General features: G+C 36.3%; 1 non-coding gene and 30 pseudogenes across 1 annotated transcript; all 31 read right to left on the reverse strand.

Annotated features, from left to right (window-relative positions):
- Positions 1 to 152: 152 nt before the first annotated feature.
- Positions 153 to 279, reverse strand: LOC128920896 (5S ribosomal RNA; annotated as a pseudogene).
- A 502-nt stretch (positions 280 to 781) lies between these two features.
- LOC128920897 (5S ribosomal RNA) lies at positions 782 to 908 on the reverse strand (annotated as a pseudogene).
- Positions 909 to 1,409: 501 nt separating this feature from the next.
- Positions 1,410 to 1,536, reverse strand: LOC128920898 (5S ribosomal RNA; annotated as a pseudogene).
- A 503-nt stretch (positions 1,537 to 2,039) lies between these two features.
- LOC128920900 (5S ribosomal RNA) lies at positions 2,040 to 2,166 on the reverse strand (annotated as a pseudogene).
- Positions 2,167 to 2,667: 501 nt separating this feature from the next.
- LOC128920901 (5S ribosomal RNA) lies at positions 2,668 to 2,794 on the reverse strand (annotated as a pseudogene).
- Positions 2,795 to 3,295: 501 nt separating this feature from the next.
- Positions 3,296 to 3,422, reverse strand: LOC128920902 (5S ribosomal RNA; annotated as a pseudogene).
- Positions 3,423 to 3,927: 505 nt separating this feature from the next.
- Positions 3,928 to 4,054, reverse strand: LOC128920715 (5S ribosomal RNA; annotated as a pseudogene).
- A 502-nt stretch (positions 4,055 to 4,556) lies between these two features.
- Positions 4,557 to 4,683, reverse strand: LOC128920903 (5S ribosomal RNA; annotated as a pseudogene).
- A 501-nt stretch (positions 4,684 to 5,184) lies between these two features.
- On the reverse strand, positions 5,185 to 5,311 carry LOC128920904 (5S ribosomal RNA; annotated as a pseudogene).
- Positions 5,312 to 5,812: 501 nt separating this feature from the next.
- Positions 5,813 to 5,931, reverse strand: LOC128921282 (5S ribosomal RNA). Its single transcript, XR_008470741.1, has one exon. It is a non-coding gene; the product is annotated as a 5S ribosomal RNA (ribosomal RNA).
- A 505-nt stretch (positions 5,932 to 6,436) lies between these two features.
- LOC128920716 (5S ribosomal RNA) lies at positions 6,437 to 6,563 on the reverse strand (annotated as a pseudogene).
- A 503-nt stretch (positions 6,564 to 7,066) lies between these two features.
- On the reverse strand, positions 7,067 to 7,193 carry LOC128920906 (5S ribosomal RNA; annotated as a pseudogene).
- A 501-nt stretch (positions 7,194 to 7,694) lies between these two features.
- On the reverse strand, positions 7,695 to 7,821 carry LOC128920907 (5S ribosomal RNA; annotated as a pseudogene).
- A 505-nt stretch (positions 7,822 to 8,326) lies between these two features.
- Positions 8,327 to 8,453, reverse strand: LOC128920717 (5S ribosomal RNA; annotated as a pseudogene).
- Positions 8,454 to 8,961: 508 nt separating this feature from the next.
- On the reverse strand, positions 8,962 to 9,088 carry LOC128920908 (5S ribosomal RNA; annotated as a pseudogene).
- Positions 9,089 to 9,592: 504 nt separating this feature from the next.
- LOC128920909 (5S ribosomal RNA) lies at positions 9,593 to 9,719 on the reverse strand (annotated as a pseudogene).
- Positions 9,720 to 10,223: 504 nt separating this feature from the next.
- On the reverse strand, positions 10,224 to 10,350 carry LOC128920910 (5S ribosomal RNA; annotated as a pseudogene).
- A 505-nt stretch (positions 10,351 to 10,855) lies between these two features.
- Positions 10,856 to 10,982, reverse strand: LOC128920911 (5S ribosomal RNA; annotated as a pseudogene).
- Positions 10,983 to 11,484: 502 nt separating this feature from the next.
- LOC128920912 (5S ribosomal RNA) lies at positions 11,485 to 11,611 on the reverse strand (annotated as a pseudogene).
- Positions 11,612 to 12,117: 506 nt separating this feature from the next.
- Positions 12,118 to 12,244, reverse strand: LOC128920913 (5S ribosomal RNA; annotated as a pseudogene).
- A 497-nt stretch (positions 12,245 to 12,741) lies between these two features.
- Positions 12,742 to 12,868, reverse strand: LOC128920718 (5S ribosomal RNA; annotated as a pseudogene).
- A 503-nt stretch (positions 12,869 to 13,371) lies between these two features.
- Positions 13,372 to 13,498, reverse strand: LOC128920914 (5S ribosomal RNA; annotated as a pseudogene).
- A 501-nt stretch (positions 13,499 to 13,999) lies between these two features.
- Positions 14,000 to 14,126, reverse strand: LOC128920915 (5S ribosomal RNA; annotated as a pseudogene).
- Positions 14,127 to 14,631: 505 nt separating this feature from the next.
- LOC128920719 (5S ribosomal RNA) lies at positions 14,632 to 14,758 on the reverse strand (annotated as a pseudogene).
- Positions 14,759 to 15,266: 508 nt separating this feature from the next.
- Positions 15,267 to 15,393, reverse strand: LOC128920917 (5S ribosomal RNA; annotated as a pseudogene).
- A 504-nt stretch (positions 15,394 to 15,897) lies between these two features.
- LOC128920918 (5S ribosomal RNA) lies at positions 15,898 to 16,024 on the reverse strand (annotated as a pseudogene).
- Positions 16,025 to 16,528: 504 nt separating this feature from the next.
- On the reverse strand, positions 16,529 to 16,655 carry LOC128920919 (5S ribosomal RNA; annotated as a pseudogene).
- Positions 16,656 to 17,160: 505 nt separating this feature from the next.
- On the reverse strand, positions 17,161 to 17,287 carry LOC128920920 (5S ribosomal RNA; annotated as a pseudogene).
- Positions 17,288 to 17,789: 502 nt separating this feature from the next.
- Positions 17,790 to 17,916, reverse strand: LOC128920921 (5S ribosomal RNA; annotated as a pseudogene).
- Positions 17,917 to 18,422: 506 nt separating this feature from the next.
- Positions 18,423 to 18,549, reverse strand: LOC128920922 (5S ribosomal RNA; annotated as a pseudogene).
- Positions 18,550 to 19,042: 493 nt separating this feature from the next.
- Positions 19,043 to 19,169, reverse strand: LOC128920923 (5S ribosomal RNA; annotated as a pseudogene).
- Positions 19,170 to 19,345: the final 176 nt, after the last annotated feature.

Consider the following 19,345-nt stretch of genomic DNA (forward strand, 5'->3'; position numbering starts at 1 on the left):
GCTTACTATCTACCTTCGTATTCCGATACTTGTGCAATGTTGTGTATACTGCCAAAAAAAAAAATGAGACTTTCTGAAAATAAAAAATAAAAAACAACAACAACTAGGAAAGTATTTAAAAACTTTGACAAAAAGGTAAAAAAGTTGTTGGGAGCCAACAACACGCGGTGTTCCCAAGCGGTCCCCCATCTAAGTACTAACCGCGCCCGCTATCCCGACGCTGCTTAATTTCGGTGATCGGACGAGAACCGATGTATTCAGCGTGGTATGGTCGTTGGCATATGGATTTCCTAGAATTCGTTATATGAGTAAACTACTCTTTCACGTAAGTGAGATTGGGACTATAGCCGGAGTAAAATTTCAGTTTTTATCCGGAGGCAAATTTGCACAGTCTCTTCATCACAGCCATCAGCTGTTCAACAGTTAAGCTCTTATTTCGCTATTTCGCATTTAAAATATATGTATTTCTTTAATTGATATTATCTTTTAAATGTATCTGCAAGTTTGCAGATACAATATCTAATCCTATTTCTCATAATACCGCGCATAGTGACTCACAAAACGTATTAGATACTATTTAACACTCTAATGTACTGGCTTATTTTAGATACTTAGATACTTTTTTTTGCTTACTATCTACCTTCGTATTCCGATACTTGTGCAATGTTGTGTATACTGCCAAAAAAAAAAAAATGAGACTTTCTGAAAATAAAAAATAAAAAACAACAACAACTAGGAAAGTATTTAAAAACTTTGACAAAAAGGTAAAAAAGTTGTTGGGAGCCAACAACACGCGGTGTTCCCAAGCGGTCCCCCATCTAAGTACTAACCGCGCCCGCTATCCCGACGCTGCTTAATTTCGGTGATCGGACGAGAACCGATGTATTCAGCGTGGTATGGTCGTTGGCATATGGATTTCCTAGAATTCGTTATATGAGTAAACTACTCTTTCACGTAAGTGAGATTGGGACTATAGCCGGAGTAAAATTTCAGTTTTTATCCGGAGGCAAATTTGCACAGTCTCTTCATCACAGCCATCAGCTGTTCAACAGTTAAGCTCTTATTTCGCTATTTCGCATTTAAAATATATGTATTTCTTTAATTGATATTATCTTTTAAATGTATCTGCAAGTTTGCAGATACAATATCTAATCCTATTTCTCATAATACCGCGCATAGTGACTCACAAAACGTATTAGATACTATTTAACACTCTAATGTACTGGCTTATTTTAGATACTTAGATACTTTTTTTTGCTTACTATCTACCTTCGTATTCCGATACTTGTGCAATGTTGTGTATACTGCCCAAAAAAAAAAATGAGACTTTCTGAAAATAAAAAATAAAAAACAACAACAACTAGGAAAGTATTTAAAAACTTTGACAAAAAGGTAAAAAAGTTGTTGGGAGCCAACAACACGCGGTGTTCCCAAGCGGTCCCCCATCTAAGTACTAACCGCGCCCGCTATCCCGACGCTGCTTAATTTCGGTGATCGGACGAGAACCGATGTATTCAGCGTGGTATGGTCGTTGGCATATGGATTTCCTAGAATTCGTTATATGAGTAAACTACTCTTTCACGTAAGTGAGATTGGGACTATAGCCGGAGTAAAATTTCAGTTTTTATCCGGAGGCAAATTTGCACAGTCTCTTCATCACAGCCATCAGCTGTTCAACAGTTAAGCTCTTATTTCGCTATTTCGCATTTAAAATATATGTATTTCTTTAATTGATATTATCTTTTAAATGTATCTGCAAGTTTGCAGATACAATATCTAATCCTATTTCCCATAATACCGCGCATAAGTGACTCACAAAACGTAGTAGATACTATTTAACACTCTAATGTACTGGCTTATTTTAGATACTTAGATACTTTTTTTTTGCTTACTATCTACCTTCGTATTCCGATACTTGTGCAATGTTGTGTATACTGCCAAAAAAAACAAAATGAGACTTTCTGAAAAAAAAAATAAAAAACAACAACAACTAGGAAAGTATTTAAAAACTTTGACAAAAAGGTAAAAAAGTTGTTGGGAGCCAACAACACGCGGTGTTCCCAAGCGGTCCCCCATCTAAGTACTAACCGCGCCCGCTATCCCGACGCTGCTTAATTTCGGTGATCGGACGAGAACCGATGTATTCAGCGTGGTATGGTCGTTGGCATATGGATTTCCTAGAATTCGTTATATGAGTAAACTACTCTTTCACGTAAGTGAGATTGGGACTATAGCCGGAGTAAAATTTCAGTTTTTATCCGGAGGCAAATTTGCACAGTCTCTTCATCACAGCCATCAGCTGTTCAACAGTTAAGCTCTTATTTCGCTATTTCGCATTTAAAATATATGTATTTCTTTAATTGATATTATCTTTTAAATGTATCTGCAAGTTTGCAGATACAATATCTAATTCTATTTCCCATAATACCGCGCATAAGTGACTCACAAAACGTAGTAGATACTATTTAACACTCTAATGTACTGGCTTATTTTAGATACTTAGATACTTTTTTTTGCTTACTATCTACCTTCGTATTCCGATACTTGTGCAATGTTGTGTATACTGCCCAAAAAAAAAATGAGACTTTCTGAAAATAAAAAATAAAAAACAACAACAACTAGGAAAGTATTTAAAAACTTTGACAAAAAGGTAAAAAAGTTGTTGGGAGCCAACAACACGCGGTGTTCCCAAGCGGTCCCCCATCTAAGTACTAACCGCGCCCGCTATCCCGACGCTGCTTAATTTCGGTGATCGGACGAGAACCGATGTATTCAGCGTGGTATGGTCGTTGGCATATGGATTTCCTAGAATTCGTTATATGAGTAAACTACTCTTTCACGTAAGTGAGATTGGGACTATAGCCGGAGTAAAATTTCAGTTTTTATCCGGAGGCAAATTTGCACAGTCTCTTCATCACAGCCATCAGCTGTTCAACAGTTAAGCTCTTATTTCGCTATTTCGCATTTAAAATATATGTATTTCTTTAATTGATATTATCTTTTAAATGTATCTGCAAGTTTGCAGATACAATATCTAATTCTATTTCTCATAATACCGCGCATAGTGACTCACAAAACGTATTAGATACTATTTAACACTCTAATGTACTGGCTTATTTTAGATACTTAGATACTTTTTTTTTGCTTACTATCTACCTTCGTATTCCGATACTTGTGCAATGTTGTGTATACTGCCAAAAAAAAAAATGAGACTTTCTGAAAATAAAAAATAAAAAACAACAACAACTAGGAAAGTATTTAAAAACTTTGACAAAAAGGTAAAAAAGTTGTTGGGAGCCAACAACACGCGGTGTTCCCAAGCGGTCCCCCATCTAAGTACTAACCGCGCCCGCTATCCCGACGCTGCTTAATTTCGGTGATCGGACGAGAACCGATGTATTCAGCGTGGTATGGTCGTTGGCATATGGATTTCCTAGAATTCGGTATATGAGTAAACTACTCTTTCACGTAAGTGAGATTGGGACTATAGCCGGAGTAAAATTTCAGTTTTTATCCGGAGGCAAATTTGCACAGTCTCTTCATCACAGCCATCAGCTGTTCAACAGTTAAGCTCTTATTTCGCTATTTCGCATGTAAAATATATGTATTTCTTTAATTGATATTATCTTTTAAATGTATCTGCAAGTTTGCAGATACAATATCTAATCCTATTTCCCATAATACCGCGCATAAGTGACTCACAAAACGTAGTAGATACTATTTAACACTCTAATGTACTGGCTTATTTTAGATACTTAGATACTTTTTTTTTGCTTACTATCTACCTTCGTATTCCGATACTTGTGCAATGTTGTGTATACTGCCCAAAAAAACTAAATGAGACTTTCTGAAAAAAAAAAAATAAAAAACAACAACAACTAGGAAAGTATTTAAAAACTTTGACAAAAAGGTAAAAAAGTTGCTGGGAGCCAACAACACGCGGTGTTCCCAAGCGGTCCCCCATCTAAGTACTAACCGCGCCCGCTATCCCGACGCTGTTTAATTTCGGTGATCGGACGAGAACCGATGTATTCAGCGTGGTATGGTCGTTGGCATATGGATTTCCTAGAATTCGTTATATGAGTAAACTACTCTTTCACGTAAGTGAGATTGGGACTATAGCCGGAGTAAAATTTCAGTTTTTATCCGGAGGCAAATTTGCACAGTCTCTTCATCACAGCCATCAGCTGTTCAACAGTTAAGCTCTTATTTCGCTATTTCGCATTTAAAATATATGTATTTCTTTAATTGATATTATCTCTTAAATGTATCTGCAAGTTTGCAGATACAATATCTAATCCTATTTCTCATAATACCGCGCATAGTGACTCACAAAACGTATTAGATACTATTTAACACTCTAATGTACTGGCTTATTTTAGATACTTAGATACTTTTTTTTGCTTACTATCTACCTTCGTATTCCGATACTTGTGCAATGTTGTGTATACTGCCCAAAAAAAAAAAATGAGACTTTCTGAAAATAAAAAATAAAAAACAACAACAACTAGGAAAGTATTTAAAAACTTTGACAAAAAGGTAAAAAAGTTGTTGGGAGCCAACAACACGCGGTGTTCCCAAGCGGTCCCCCATCTAAGTACTAACCGCGCCCGCTATCCCGACGCTGCTTAATTTCGGTGATCGGACGAGAACCGATGTATTCAGCGTGGTATGGTCGTTGGCATATGGATTTTCTAGAATTCGTTATATGAGTAAACTACTCTTTCACGTAAGTGAGATTGGGACTATAGCCGGAGTAAAATTTCAGTTTTTATCCGGAGGCAAATTTGCACAGTCTCTTCATCACAGCCATCAGCTGTTCAACAGTTAAGCTCTTATTTCGCTATTTCGCATTTAAAATATATGTATTTCTTTAATTGATATTATCTTTTAAATGTATCTGCAAGTTTGCAGATACAATATCTAATTCTATTTCCCATAATACCGCGCATAAGTGACTCACAAAACGTAGTAGATACTATTTAACACTCTAATGTACTGGCTTATTTTAGATACTTAGATACTTTTTTTTGCTTACTATCTACCTTCGTATTCCGATACTTGTGCAATGTTGTGTATACTGCCCAAAAAAAAAATGAGACTTTCTGAAAATAAAAAATAAAAAACAACAACAACTAGGAAAGTATTTAAAAACTTTGACAAAATGGTAAAAAAGTTGTTGGGAGCCAACAACACGCGGTGTTCCCAAGCGGTCCCCCATCTAAGTACTAACCGCGCCCGCTATCCCGACGCTGCTTAATTTCGGTGATCGGACGAGAACCGATGTATTCAGCGTGGTATGGTCGTTGGCATATGGATTTCCTAGAATTCGTTATATGAGTAAACTACTCTTTCACGTAAGTGAGATTGGGACTATAGCCGGAGTAAAATTTCAGTTTTTATCCGGAGGCAAATTTGCACAGTCTCTTCATCACAGCCATCAGCTGTTCAACAGTTAAGCTCTTATTTCGCTATTTCGCATGTAAAATATATGTATTTCTTTAATTGATATTATCTTTTAAATGTATCTGCAAGTTTGCAGATACAATATCTAATTCTATTTCTCATAATACCGCGCATAGTGACTCACAAAACGTATTAGATACTATTTAACACTCTAATGTACTGGCTTATTTTAGATACTTAGATACTTTTTTTTGCTTACTATCTACCTTCGTATTCCGATACTTGTGCAATGTTGTGTATACTGCCAAAAAAAAAAAATGAGACTTTCTGAAAATAAAAAATAAAAAACAACAACAACTAGGAAAGTATTTAAAAACTTTGACAAAAAGGTAAAAAAGTTGTTGGGAGCCAACAACACGCGGTGTTCCCAAGCGGTCCCCCATCTAAGTACTAACCGCGCCCGACGCTGCTTAATTTCGGTGATCGGACGAGAACCGATGTATTCAGCGTGGTATGGTCGTTGGCATATGGATTTCCTAGAATTCGGTATATGAGTAAACTACTCTTTCACGTAAGTGAGATTGGGACTATAGCCGGAGTAAAATTTCAGTTTTTATCCGGAGGCAAATTTGCACAGTCTCTTCATCACAGCCATCAGCTGTTCAACAGTTAAGCTCTTATTTCGCTATTTCGCATGTAAAATATATGTATTTCTTTAATTGATATTATCTTTTAAATGTATCTGCAAGTTTGCAGATACAATATCTAATCCTATTTCCCATAATACCGCGCATAAGTGACTCACAAAACGTAGTAGATACTATTTAACACTCTAATGTACTGGCTTATTTTAGATACTTAGATACTTTTTTTTTGCTTACTATCTACCTTCGTATTCCGATACTTGTGCAATGTTGTGTATACTGCCCAAAAAAACTAAATGAGACTTTCTGAAAAAAAAAAAATAAAAAACAACAACAACTAGGAAAGTATTTAAAAACTTTGACAAAAAGGTAAAAAAGTTGTTGGGAGCCAACAACACGCGGTGTTCCCAAGCGGTCCCCCATCTAAGTACTAACCGCGCCCGCTATCCCGACGCTGTTTAATTTCGGTGATCGGACGAGAACCGATGTATTCAGCGTGGTATGGTCGTTGGCATATGGATTTCCTAGAATTCGTTATATGAGTAAACTACTCTTTCACGTAAGTGAGATTGGGACTATAGCCGGAGTAAAATTTCAGTTTTTATCCGGAGGCAAATTTGCACAGTCTCTTCATCACAGCCATCAGCTGTTCAACAGTTAAGCTCTTATTTCGCTATTTCGCATTTAAAATATATGTATTTCTTTAATTGATATTATCTTTTAAATGTATCTGCAAGTTTGCAGATACAATATCTAATCCTATTTCTCATAATACCGCGCATAGTGACTCACAAAACGTATTAGATACTATTTAACACTCTAATGTACTGGCTTATTTTAGATACTTAGATACTTTTTTTTTGCTTACTATCTACCTTCGTATTCCGATACTTGTGCAATGTTGTGTATACTGCCAAAAAAAAAAAAATGAGACTTTCTGAAAATAAAAAATAAAAAACAACAACAACTAGGAAAGTATTTAAAAACTTTGACAAAAAGGTAAAAAAGTTGTTGGGAGCCAACAACACGCGGTGTTCCCAAGCGGTCCCCCATCTAAGTACTAACCGCGCCCGCTATCCCGACGCTGCTTAATTTCGGTGATCGGACGAGAACCGATGTATTCAGCGTGGTATGGTCGTTGGCATATGGATTTCCTAGAATTCGGTATATGAGTAAACTACTCTTTCACGTAAGTGAGATTGGGACTATAGCCGGAGTAAAATTTCAGTTTTTATCCGGAGGCAAATTTGCACAGTCTCTTCATCACAGCCATCAGCTGTTCAACAGTTAAGCTCTTATTTCGCTATTTCGCATGTAAAATATATGTATTTCTTTAATTGATATTATCTTTTAAATGTATCTGCAAGTTTGCAGATACAATATCTAATTCTATTTCTCATAATACCGCGCATAGTGACTCACAAAACGTATTAGATACTATTTAACACTCTAATGTACTGGCTTATTTTAGATACTTAGATACTTTTTTTTGCTTACTATCTACCTTCGTATTCCGATACTTGTGCAATGTTGTGTATACTGCCAAAAAAAAAAAATGAGACTTTCTGAAAATAAAAAATAAAAAACAACAACAACTAGGAAAGTATTTAAAAACTTTGACAAAAAGGTAAAAAAGTTGTTGGGAGCCAACAACACGCGGTGTTCCCAAGCGGTCCCCCATCTAAGTACTAACCGCGCCCGCTATCCCGACGCTGCTTAATTTCGGTGATCGGACGAGAACCGATGTATTCAGCGTGGTATGGTCGTTGGCATATGGATTTCCTAGAATTCGGTATATGAGTAAACTACTCTTTCACGTAAGTGAGATTGGGACTATAGCCGGAGTAAAATTTCAGTTTTTATCCGGAGGCAAATTTGCACAGTCTCTTCATCACAGCCATCAGCTGTTCAACAGTTAAGCTCTTATTTCGCTATTTCGCATGTAAAATATATGTATTTCTTTAATTGATATTATCTTTTAAATGTATCTGCAAGTTTGCAGATACAATATCTAATCCTATTTCCCATAATACCGCGCATAAGTGACTCACAAAACGTAGTAGATACTATTTAACACTCTAATGTACTGGCTTATTTTAGATACTTAGATACTTTTTTTTTGCTTACTATCTACCTTCGTATTCCGATACTTGTGCAATGTTGTGTATACTGCCCAAAAAAACTAAATGAGACTTTCTGAAAAAAAAAAAATAAAAAACAACAACAACTAGGAAAGTATTTAAAAACTTTGACAAAAAGGTAAAAAAGTTGTTGGGAGCCAACAACACGCGGTGTTCCCAAGCGGTCCCCCATCTAAGTACTAACCGCGCCCGCTATCCCGACGCTGTTTAATTTCGGTGATCGGACGAGAACCGATGTATTCAGCGTGGTATGGTCGTTGGCATATGGATTTCCTAGAATTCGTTATATGAGTAAACTACTCTTTCACGTAAGTGAGATTGGGACTATAGCCGGAGTAAAATTTCAGTTTTTATCCGGAGGCAAATTTGCACAGTCTCTTCATCACAGCCATCAGCTGTTCAACAGTTAAGCTCTTATTTCGCTATTTCGCATTTAAAATATATGTATTTCTTTAATTGATATTATCTTTTAAATGTATCTGCAAGTTTGCAGATACAATATCTAATCCTATTTCTCATAATACCGCGCATAGTGACTCACAAAACGTATTAGATACTATGTTAAATAGTCTGTACTCTAATGTACTGGCTTATTTTAGATACTTAGATACTTTTTTTTGCTTACTATCTACCTTCGTATTCCGATACTTGTGCAATGTTGTGTATACTGCCAAAAAAAAAATGAGACTTTCTGAAAATAAAAAATAAAAAACAACAACAACTAGGAAAGTATTTAAAAACTTTGACAAAAAGGTAAAAAAGTTGTTGGGAGCCAACAACACGCGGTGTTCCCAAGCGGTCCCCCATCTAAGTACTAACCGCGCCCGCTATCCCGACGCTGCTTAATTTCGGTGATCGGACGAGAACCGATGTATTCAGCGTGGTATGGTCGTTGGCATATGGATTTCCTAGAATTCGGTATATGAGTAAACTACTCTTTCACGTAAGTGAGATTGGGACTATAGCCGGAGTAAAATTTCAGTTTTTATCCGGAGGCAAATTTGCACAGTCTCTTCATCACAGCCATCAGCTGTTCAACAGTTAAGCTCTTATTTCGCTATTTCGCATTTAAAATATATGTATTTCTTTAATTGATATTATCTTTTAAATGTATCTGCAAGTTTGCAGATACAATATCTAATCCTATTTCCCATAATACCGCGCATAAGTGACTCACAAAACGTAGTAGATACTATTTAACACTCTAATGTACTGGCTTATTTTAGATACTTAGATACTTTTTTTTTGCTTACTATCTACCTTCGTATTCCGATACTTGTGCAATGTTGTGTATACTGCCAAAAAAACTAAATGAGACTTTCTGAAAAAAAAAAAATAAAAAACAACAACAACTAGGAAAGTATTTAAAAACTTTGACAAAAAGGTAAAAAAGTTGTTGGGAGCCAACAACACGCGGTGTTCCCAAGCGGTCCCCCATCTAAGTACTAACCGCGCCCGCTATCCCGACGCTGCTTAATTTCGGTGATCGGACGAGAACCGATGTATTCAGCGTGGTATGGTCGTTGGCATATGGATTTCCTAGAATTCGTTATATGAGTAAACTACTCTTTCACGTAAGTGAGATTGGGACTATAGCCGGAGTAAAATTTCAGTTTTTATCCGGAGGCAAATTTGCACAGTCTCTTCATCACAGCCATCAGCTGTTCAACAGTTAAGCTCTTATTTCGCTATTTCGCATTTAAAATATATGCTTTTCTTTAATTGATATTATCTTTTAAATTTATCTGCAAGTTTGCAGATACAATATCTAATCCTATTTCCCATAATACCGCGCATAAGTGACTCACAAAACGTAGTAGATACTATTTAACACTCTAATGTACTGGCTTATTTTAGATACTTAGATACTTTTTTTTTGCTTACTATCTACCTTCGTATTCCGATACTTGTGCAATGTTGTGTATACTGCCAAAAAAAACTAAATGAGACTTTCTGAAAAAAAAAAATAAAAAACAACAACAACTAGGAAAGTATTTAAAAACTTTGACAAAAAGGTAAAAAAGTTGTTGGGAGCCAACAACACGCGGTGTTCCCAAGCGGTCCCCCATCTAAGTACTAACCGCGCCCGCTATCCCGACGCTGCTTAATTTCGGTGATCGGACGAGAACCGATGTATTCAGCGTGGTATGGTCGTTGGCATATGGATTTCCTAGAATTCGTTATATGAGTAAACTACTCTTTCACGTAAGTGAGATTGGGACTATAGCCGGAGTAAAATTTCAGTTTTTATCCGGAGGCAAATTTGCACAGTCTCTTCATCACAGCCATCAGCTGTTCAACAGTTAAGCTCTTATTTCGCTATTTCGCATTTAAAATATATGTATTTCTTTAATTGATATTATCTTTTAAATGTATCTGCAAGTTTGCAGATACAATATCTAATCCTATTTCCCATAATACCGCGCATAAGTGACTCACAAAACGTAGTAGATACTATTTAACACTCTAATGTACTGGCTTATTTTAGATACTTAGATACTTTTTTTTTGCTTACTATCTACCTTCGTATTCCGATACTTGTGCAATGTTGTGTATACTGCCAAAAAAAAACAAAATGAGACTTTCTGAAAAAAAAAAATAAAAAACAACAACAACTAGGAAAGTATTTAAAAACTTTGACAAAAAGGTAAAAAAGTTGTTGGGAGCCAACAACACGCGGTGTTCCCAAGCGGTCCCCCATCTAAGTACTAACCGCGCCCGCTATCCCGACGCTGCTTAATTTCGGTGATCGGACGAGAACCGATGTATTCAGCGTGGTATGGTCGTTGGCATATGGATTTCCTAGAATTCGTTATATGAGTAAACTACTCTTTCACGTAAGTGAGATTGGGACTATAGCCGGAGTAAAATTTCAGTTTTTATCCGGAGGCAAATTTGCACAGTCTCTTCATCACAGCCATCAGCTGTTCAACAGTTAAGCTCTTATTTCGCTATTTCGCATTTAAAATATATGTATTTCTTTAATTGATATTATCTTTTAAATGTATCTGCAAGTTTGCAGATACAATATCTAATTCTATTTCCCATAATACCGCGCATAAGTGACTCACAAAACGTAGTAGATACTATTTAACACTCTAATGTACTGGCTTATTTTAGATACTTAGATACTTTTTTTTGCTTACTATCTACCTTCGTATTCCGATACTTGTGCAATGTTGTGTATACTGCCCAAAAAAAAAAATGAGACTTTCTGAAAATAAAAAATAAAAAACAACAACAACTAGGAAAGTATTTAAAAACTTTGACAAAAAGGTAAAAAAGTTGTTGGGAGCCAACAACACGCGGTGTTCCCAAGCGGTCCCCCATCTAAGTACTAACCGCGCCCGCTATCCCGACGCTGCTTAATTTCGGTGATCGGACGAGAACCGATGTATTCAGCGTGGTATGGTCGTTGGCATATGGATTTCCTAGAATTCGTTATATGAGTAAACTACTCTTTCACGTAAGTGAGATTGGGACTATAGCCGGAGTAAAATTTCAGTTTTTATCCGGAGGCAAATTTGCACAGTCTCTTCATCACAGCCATCAGCTGTTCAACAGTTAAGCTCTTATTTCGCTATTTCGCATTTAAAATATATGCTTTTCTTTAATTGATATTATCTTTTAAATTTATCTGCAAGTTTGCAGATACAATATCTAATCCTATTTCCCATAATACCGCGCATAAGTGACTCACAAAACGTAGTAGATACTATTTAACACTCTAATGTACTGGTTTATTTTAGATACTTAGATACTTTTTTTTTGCTTACTATCTACCTTCGTATTCCGATACTTGTGCAATGTTGTGTATACTGCCAAAAAAAACTAAATGAGACTTTCTGAAAAAAAAAAAAATAAAAAACAACAACAACTAGGAAAGTATTTAAAAACTTTGACAAAAAGGTAAAAAAGTTGTTGGGAGCCAACAACACGCGGTGTTCCCAAGCGGTCCCCCATCTAAGTACTAACCGCGCCCGCTATCCCGACGCTGCTTAATTTCGGTGATCGGACGAGAACCGATGTATTCAGCGTGGTATGGTCGTTGGCATATGGATTTCCTAGAATTCGGTATATGAGTAAACTACTCTTTCACGTAAGTGAGATTGGGACTATAGCCGGAGTAAAATTTCAGTTTTTATCCGGAGGCAAATTTGCACAGTCTCTTCATCACAGCCATCAGCTGTTCAACAGTTAAGCTCTTATTTCGCATTTAAAATATATGTATTTCTTTAATTGATATTATCTTTTAAATGTATCTGCAAGTTTGCAGATACAATATCTAATCCTATTTCCCATAATACCGCGCATAAGTGACTCACAAAACGTAGTAGATACTATTTAACACTCTAATGTACTGGCTTATTTTAGATACTTAGATACTTTTTTTTTGCTTACTATCTACCTTCGTATTCCGATACTTGTGCAATGTTGTGTATACTGCCCAAAAAAACTAAATGAGACTTTCTGAAAAAAAAAAAATAAAAAACAACAACAACTAGGAAAGTATTTAAAAACTTTGACAAAAAGGTAAAAAAGTTGTTGGGAGCCAACAACACGCGGTGTTCCCAAGCGGTCCCCCATCTAAGTACTAACCGCGCCCGCTATCCCGACGCTGTTTAATTTCGGTGATCGGACGAGAACCGATGTATTCAGCGTGGTATGGTCGTTGGCATATGGATTTCCTAGAATTCGTTATATGAGTAAACTACTCTTTCACGTAAGTGAGATTGGGACTATAGCCGGAGTAAAATTTCAGTTTTTATCCGGAGGCAAATTTGCACAGTCTCTTCATCACAGCCATCAGCTGTTCAACAGTTAAGCTCTTATTTCGCTATTTCGCATTTAAAATATATGTATTTCTTTAATTGATATTATCTTTTAAATGTATCTGCAAGTTTGCAGATACAATATCTAATCCTATTTCTCATAATACCGCGCATAGTGACTCACAAAACGTATTAGATACTATTTAACACTCTAATGTACTGGCTTATTTTAGATACTTAGATACTTTTTTTTTGCTTACTATCTACCTTCGTATTCCGATACTTGTGCAATGTTGTGTATACTGCCAAAAAAAAAAAAATGAGACTTTCTGAAAATAAAAAATAAAAAACAACAACAACTAGGAAAGTATTTAAAAACTTTGACAAAAAGGTAAAAAAGTTGTTGGGAGCCAACAACACGCGGTGTTCCCAAGCGGTCCCCCATCTAAGTACTAACCGCGCCCGCTATCCCGACGCTGCTTAATTTCGGTGATCGGACGAGAACCGATGTATTCAGCGTGGTATGGTCGTTGGCATATGGATTTCCTAGAATTCGGTATATGAGTAAACTACTCTTTCACGTAAGTGAGATTGGGACTATAGCCGGAGTAAAATTTCAGTTTTTATCCGGAGGCAAATTTGCACAGTCTCTTCATCACAGCCATCAGCTGTTCAACAGTTAAGCTCTTATTTCGCTATTTCGCATGTAAAATATATGTATTTCTTTAATTGATATTATCTTTTAAATGTATCTGCAAGTTTGCAGATACAATATCTAATTCTATTTCTCATAATACCGCGCATAGTGACTCACAAAACGTATTAGATACTATTTAACACTCTAATGTACTGGCTTATTTTAGATACTTAGATACTTTTTTTTGCTTACTATCTACCTTCGTATTCCGATACTTGTGCAATGTTGTGTATACTGCCAAAAAAAAAAAATGAGACTTTCTGAAAATAAAAAATAAAAAACAACAACAACTAGGAAAGTATTTAAAAACTTTGACAAAAAGGTAAAAAAGTTGTTGGGAGCCAACAACACGCGGTGTTCCCAAGCGGTCCCCCATCTAAGTACTAACCGCGCCCGCTATCCCGACGCTGCTTAATTTCGGTGATCGGACGAGAACCGATGTATTCAGCGTGGTATGGTCGTTGGCATATGGATTTCCTAGAATTCGGTATATGAGTAAACTACTCTTTCACGTAAGTGAGATTGGGACTATAGCCGGAGTAAAATTTCAGTTTTTATCCGGAGGCAAATTTGCACAGTCTCTTCATCACAGCCATCAGCTGTTCAACAGTTAAGCTCTTATTTCGCTATTTCGCATGTAAAATATATGTATTTCTTTAATTGATATTATCTTTTAAATGTATCTGCAAGTTTGCAGATACAATATCTAATCCTATTTCCCATAATACCGCGCATAAGTGACTCACAAAACGTAGTAGATACTATTTAACACTCTAATGTACTGGCTTATTTTAGATACTTAGATACTTTTTTTTTGCTTACTATCTACCTTCGTATTCCGATACTTGTGCAATGTTGTGTATACTGCCCAAAAAAACTAAATGAGACTTTCTGAAAAAAAAAAAATAAAAAACAACAACAACTAGGAAAGTATTTAAAAACTTTGACAAAAAGGTAAAAAAGTTGTTGGGAGCCAACAACACGCGGTGTTCCCAAGCGGTCCCCCATCTAAGTACTAACCGCGCCCGCTATCCCGACGCTGTTTAATTTCGGTGATCGGACGAGAACCGATGTATTCAGCGTGGTATGGTCGTTGGCATATGGATTTCCTAGAATTCGTTATATGAGTAAACTACTCTTTCACGTAAGTGAGATTGGGACTATAGCCGGAGTAAAATTTCAGTTTTTATCCGGAGGCAAATTTGCACAGTCTCTTCATCACAGCCATCAGCTGTTCAACAGTTAAGCTCTTATTTCGCTATTTCGCATTTAAAATATATGTATTTCTTTAATTGATATTATCTTTTAAATGTATCTGCAAGTTTGCAGATACAATATCTAATCCTATTTCTCATAATACCGCGCATAGTGACTCACAAAACGTATTAGATACTATGTTAAATAGTCTGTACTCTAATGTACTGGCTTATTTTAGATACTTAGATACTTTTTTTTGCTTACTATCTACCTTCGTATTCCGATACTTGTGCAATGTTGTGTATACTGCCAAAAAAAAAATGAGACTTTCTGAAAATAAAAAATAAAAAACAACAACAACTAGGAAAGTATTTAAAAACTTTGACAAAAAGGTAAAAAAGTTGTTGGGAGCCAACAACACGCGGTGTTCCCAAGCGGTCCCCCATCTAAGTACTAACCGCGCCCGCTATCCCGACGCTGCTTAATTTCGGTGATCGGACGAGAACCGATGTATTCAGCGTGGTATGGTCGTTGGCATATGGATTTCCTAGAATTCGGTATATGAGTAAACTACTCTTTCACGTAAGTGAGATTGGGACTATAGCCGGAGTAAAATTTCAGTTTTTATCCGGAGGCAAATTTGCACAGTCTCTTCATCACAGCCATCAGCTGTTCAACAGTTAAGCTCTTATTTCGCTATTTCGCATTTAAAATATATGTATTTCTTTAATTGATATTATCTTTTAAATGTATCTGCAAGTTTGCAGATACAATATCTAATCCTATTTCCCATAATACCGCGCATAAGTGACTCACAAAACGTAGTAGATACTATTTAACACTCTAATGTACTGGCTTATTTTAGATACTTAGATACTTTTTTTTTGCTTACTATCTACCTTCGTATTCCGATACTTGTGCAATGTTGTGTATACTGCCAAAAAAACTAAATGAGACTTTCTGAAAAAAAAAAAATAAAAAACAACAACAACTAGGAAAGTATTTAAAAACTTTGACAAAAAGGTAAAAAAGTTGTTGGGAGCCAACAACACGCGGTGTTCCCAAGCGGTCCCCCATCTAAGTACTAACCGCGCCCGCTATCCCGACGCTGCTTAATTTCGGTGATCGGACGAGAACCGATGTATTCAGCGTGGTATGGTCGTTGGCATATGGATTTCCTAGAATTCGTTATATGAGTAAACTACTCTTTCACGTAAGTGAGATTGGGACTATAGCCGGAGTAAAATTTCAGTTTTTATCCGGAGGCAAATTTGCACAGTCTCTTCATCACAGCCATCAGCTGTTCAACAGTTAAGCTCTTATTTCGCTATTTCGCATTTAAAATATATGCTTTTCTTTAATTGATATTATCTTTTAAATTTATCTGCAAGTTTGCAGATACAATATCTAATCCTATTTCCCATAATACCGCGCATAAGTGACTCACAAAACGTAGTAGATACTATTTAACACTCTAATGTACTGGCTTATTTTAGATACTTAGATACTTTTTTTTTGCTTACTATCTACCTTCGTATTCCGATACTTGTGCAATGTTGTGTATACTGCCAAAAAAAACTAAATGAGACTTTCTGAAAAAAAAAAATAAAAAACAACAACAACTAGGAAAGTATTTAAAAACTTTGACAAAAAGGTAAAAAAGTTGTTGGGAGCCAACAACACGCGGTGTTCCCAAGCGGTCCCCCATCTAAGTACTAACCGCGCCCGCTATCCCGACGCTGCTTAATTTCGGTGATCGGACGAGAACCGATGTATTCAGCGTGGTATGGTCGTTGGCATATGGATTTCCTAGAATTCGTTATATGAGTAAACTACTCTTTCACGTAAGTGAGATTGGGACTATAGCCGGAGTAAAATTTCAGTTTTTATCCGGAGGCAAATTTGCACAGTCTCTTCATCACAGCCATCAGCTGTTCAACAGTTAAGCTCTTATTTCGCTATTTCGCATTTAAAATATATGTATTTCTTTAATTGATATTATCTTTTAAATGTATCTGCAAGTTTGCAGATACAATATCTAATCCTATTTCCCATAATACCGCGCATAAGTGACTCACAAAACGTAGTAGATACTATTTAACACTCTAATGTACTGGCTTATTTTAGATACTTAGATACTTTTTTTTTGCTTACTATCTACCTTCGTATTCCGATACTTGTGCAATGTTGTGTATACTGCCAAAAAAAAACAAAATGAGACTTTCTGAAAAAAAAAAATAAAAAACAACAACAACTAGGAAAGTATTTAAAAACTTTGACAAAAAGGTAAAAAAGTTGTTGGGAGCCAACAACACGCGGTGTTCCCAAGCGGTCCCCCATCTAAGTACTAACCGCGCCCGCTATCCCGACGCTGCTTAATTTCGGTGATCGGACGAGAACCGATGTATTCAGCGTGGTATGGTCGTTGGCATATGGATTTCCTAGAATTCGTTATATGAGTAAACTACTCTTTCACGTAAGTGAGATTGGGACTATAGCCGGAGTAAAATTTCAGTTTTTATCCGGAGGCAAATTTGCACAGTCTCTTCATCACAGCCATCAGCTGTTCAACAGTTAAGCTCTTATTTCGCTATTTCGCATTTAAAATATATGTATTTCTTTAATTGATATTATCTTTTAAATGTATCTGCAAGTTTGCAGATACAATATCTAATTCTATTTCCCATAATACCGCGCATAAGTGACTCACAAAACGTAGTAGATACTATTTAACACTCTAATGTACTGGCTTATTTTAGATACTTAGATACTTTTTTTTGCTTACTATCTACCTTCGTATTCCGATACTTGTGCAATGTTGTGTATACTGCCCAAAAAAAAAAATGAGACTTTCTGAAAATAAAAAATAAAAAACAACAACAACTAGGAAAGTATTTAAAAACTTTGACAAAAAGGTAAAAAAGTTGTTGGGAGCCAACAACACGCGGTGTTCCCAAGCGGTCCCCCATCTAAGTACTAACCGCGCCCGCTATCCCGACGCTGCTTAATTTCGGTGATCGGACGAGAACCGATGTATTCAGCGTGGTATGGTCGTTGGCATATGGATTTCCTAGAATTCGTTATATGAGTAAACTACTCTTTCACGTAAGTGAGATTGGGACTATAGCCGGAGTAAAATTTCAGTTTTTATCCGGAGGCAAATTTGCACAGTCTCTTCATCACAGCCATCAGCTGTTCAACAGTTAAGCTCTTATTTCGCTATTTCGCATTTAAAATATATGCTTTTCTTTAATTGATATTATCTTTTAAATTTATCTGCAAGTTTGCAGATACAATATCTAATCCTATTTCCCATAATACCGCGCATAAGTGACTCACAAAACGTAGTAGATACTATTTAACACTCTAATGTACTGGTTTATTTTAGATACTTAGATACTTTTTTTTTGCTTACTATCTACCTTCGTATTCCGATACTTGTGCAATGTTGTGTATACTGCCAAAAAAAACTAAATGAGACTTTCTGAAAAAAAAAAAAATAAAAAACAACAACAACTAGGAAAGTATTTAAAAACTTTGACAAAAAGGTAAAAAAGTTGTTGGGAGCCAACAACACGCGGTGTTCCCAAGCGGTCCCCCATCTAAGTACTAACCGCGCCCGCTATCCCGACGCTGCTTAATTTCGGTGATCGGACGAGAACCGATGTATTCAGCGTGGTATGGTCGTTGGCATATGGATTTCCTAGAATTCGGTATATGAGTAAACTACTCTTTCACGTAAGTGAGATTGGGACTATAGCCGGAGTAAAATTTCAGTTTTTATCCGGAGGCAAATTTGCACAGTCTCTTCATCACAGCCATCAGCTGTTCAACAGTTAAGCTCTTATTTCGCATTTAAAATATATGTATTTCTTTAATTGATATTATCTTTTAAATGTATCTGCAAGTTTGCAGATACAATATCTAATCCTATTTCCCATAATACCGCGCATAAGTGACTCACAAAACGTATTAGATACTATTTAACACTCTAATGTACTGGCTTATTTTAGATACTTAGATACTTTTTTTTGCTTACTATCTACCTTCGTATTCCGATACTTGTGCAATGTTGTGTATACTGCCAAAAAAAAAAATGAGACTTTCTGAAAATAAAAAATAAAAAACAACAACAACTAGGAAAGTATTTAAAAACTTTGACAAAAAGGTAAAAAAGTTGTTGGGAGCCAACAACACGCGGTGTTCCCAAGCGGTCCCCCATCTAAGTACTAACCGCGCCCGCTATCCCGACGCTGCTTAATTTCGGTGATCGGACGAGAACCGATGTATTCAGCGTGGTATGGTCGTTGGCATATGGATTTCCTAGAATTCGGTATATGAGTAAACTACTCTTTCACGTAAGTGAGATTGGGACTATAGCCGGAGTAAAATTTCAGTTTTTATCCGGAGGCAAATTTGCACAGTCTCTTCATCACAGCCATCAGCTGTTCAACAGTTAAGCTCTTATTTCGCTATTTCGCATTTAAA

Source organism: Zeugodacus cucurbitae, chromosome 3 (assembly GCF_028554725.1).
Source record: "Zeugodacus cucurbitae isolate PBARC_wt_2022May chromosome 3, idZeuCucr1.2, whole genome shotgun sequence".
In the NCBI taxonomy this organism is placed as follows: domain Eukaryota; kingdom Metazoa; phylum Arthropoda; class Insecta; order Diptera; family Tephritidae; genus Zeugodacus; species Zeugodacus cucurbitae.